The 2,447-nt window shown below is 41.4% G+C and overlaps 1 non-coding gene across 1 annotated transcript; it reads left to right on the top strand.

The window, feature by feature from the left end:
- The first annotated feature begins 549 nt into the window (after positions 1–549).
- On the top strand, positions 550–624 carry Trnat-ugu (transfer RNA threonine (anticodon UGU)). The gene has a single exon. It is a non-coding gene; the product is annotated as a tRNA-Thr (tRNA).
- Positions 625–2,447: the final 1,823 nt, after the last annotated feature.

Raw genomic sequence — 2,447 nt, 5'->3', positions numbered from 1 at the left:
AGTGCGCCTAATATATGTTTGCCCATCATACTCATTACTCGTGTCAGATTAATCTACCAAGTCCCGTACGAGTTCGGGCAGAGCGTGTACGTTCGCACACAAGAAGGTCAATGGCCGGGAAGCCATATTTTAACTATATATTATGGTAGTATTTGTACCTGAAAGAAAGTTACGGTGGATGACCATGCACCTTTGCCAGAGATGAAATGATAATTAAATGGACACCCTAGCTGCCTGTTTGCATTTAATTATACTTTCATTTCTAGCAAAGCTGCATGGTAATCCACGGTAACTTTCTTTCAGGAACAGATACTACCGTCATATATAGTTAAAATATGGCTTTCCGGCCATAGACCTTCTAGTGTGCGAACGTACACGCTATGCCCGAACTCGTACGGGACTTGGTAGATTAATCTGCCACGAGTAATGAGTATGATGGGCAAACATATATTAGGCGCACTATGAATGTAGTGGTGTGGACATGTTGGGAATGTGGATCTCACGGGGAGCGTGCAAGGGATAAGTTCCTGCAGATGCACTATCCTCTGTGCCCGCGGTGGCTCAGATGGATAGAGCGTCTGCCATGTAAGCAGGAGGTCCCGGGTTCGAAACCCGGTCGGGGCACACATTTTCAACATGTCCCCATGAAGTACATCAACGCCTGTTTGCAGCTAGGGTGTCCATTTTATTATCATTTCATTTCCTTAATCTATTTTCTAAGATAAGTCGTAGGATCAGTATTGCCTCACGTGTTCCAACATTTCTACGGTATCCAAACTGATCTTCGCCGAGGTCGGCTTGTACCAGTTTTTCCATTCGTCTGAAAAGAATTCGCGTTAGTATTTTGCAGCTGTGACTTATTAAACTGATAGTTCGGTAATTGTTACATCAGCAAACAGCTGCTTTCTTTGGGATTGGAATTATTATATTCTTCTTTAAGTCTGAGGGTATTTCGCCTGTCTCATACATCTTGCTCACCAGATGGTAGAGTTTTGGCAGGACTGGCTTTCCCAAGGCCGTCAGTAGCTCTAATGGAATGTTGTCTACTCCCAGCGCCTTGTTTCGACTCAGGTCTTTCAGTGCTCTGTCAAACTCATCACGCAGTATCGTATCTCCCATTTCAACTTCATCTGCGTCCTCTTCCATTTCTATAATATTGTCCTCAAGTACATTGCCCTTGTATAAACCCTCTATATACTCCTTCCACATTTCCGATTTCCATTCTTTGCTTAAAACTGGGTTTCCATCTGAACTCTTGACATTCATGCAAGTGGTTCTGTTTTCTCCAAAGGTCTCTTTAATATTCCTGTAGGTAGTATCCATCTTACCCCTAGTGAGATAAGCCTCTACATCCTTACATTTGACCTCTAGCCATCCCTGCTAAGCCATTTTGCACTTCCTGTCGACCTCATTTTTGAGACGTTTGTAATCCCTCTTGCCTGCTTCATTTACTGCGTTTTTATATTTTATCCTTTCATCAATTTAATTCAATATTTCTTTTGTTACCCAAGGATTTCTACTAGCTCTCGTCTTGTTACCTACTTGATCCTCTGCTGCCTTCACTACTTCATCCCTCAGAGCTACCCATTCTTCTTCTACTGTATTTTTTCCCCCATTCCTGTCAGTTGTTCCCTTATGCTCTCCCTGAAACTCTGTACTACCTCTTGTTTAGTCAATTTATCCAGGCCCCATCTCCTTAAATTCCCACCTTTTTACAGTTTCTTCTGTTTCAATCTACAGTTCATAACCAATAGATTGTGGTCAGCGTCCACATCTGCTCCTGGAAATGTCTTACAATTTAAAACCTGGTTCCTAAATCTCTGTCTTACCATTATATCATCTATCTGATACCTTCTAGTATCTCCAGGATTCTTCCATGTATACAACCTTCTTTTATGATTCTTGAACCAAGTGTTAGCTTTGATTAAGTTATGCTCTGTGCAAAATTCTACCAGACGGCTTCCTCCTTCATCTCTCTCCCCCAACTCATATTCAACCACTATGTTTCCTTCTCTCCCTTTTCCTACTCTCGAATTCCAGTGACCATTGACTATTAAATTTTCGTCTCCCTTCACTACCTGAATAATTTCTTTGATCTCATCATACATTTCATTAATTTCTTCATCATCCTAGAGCTAGTTGGCATATAAACTTTTACTACCGTAGTAGGCATGGGCTTCGTGTCTATCTTGGCCACAATAATGCGTTCACTATGCTGTTGGTAGTAGCTTACCCGCACTCATATTTTTTTTTATTCTTTATTAAACCTACTCCTGCATTACCACTATTTGATTTTGTATTTATAACCCTGTATTCACCTGACCAAAAGTCTTGTTCCTCCTGCCACCGAACTTCGCTAATTCCCACTATATCTAACTTCAACCTATCCATTTCCCTTTTTAAGTTTTCCAACCTACCTGCCCGATTAAGGGATCTGACGTTCCATG

The sequence above is a fragment of the Schistocerca serialis genome, chromosome 7 (genome assembly GCF_023864345.2).
Source record: "Schistocerca serialis cubense isolate TAMUIC-IGC-003099 chromosome 7, iqSchSeri2.2, whole genome shotgun sequence".
In the NCBI taxonomy this organism is placed as follows: Eukaryota; Metazoa; Arthropoda; class Insecta; order Orthoptera; family Acrididae; genus Schistocerca; species Schistocerca serialis.
The sequence above is the reverse complement of the archived record's forward strand: the minus strand, read 5'-3'. Positions and strand labels throughout refer to the sequence as shown.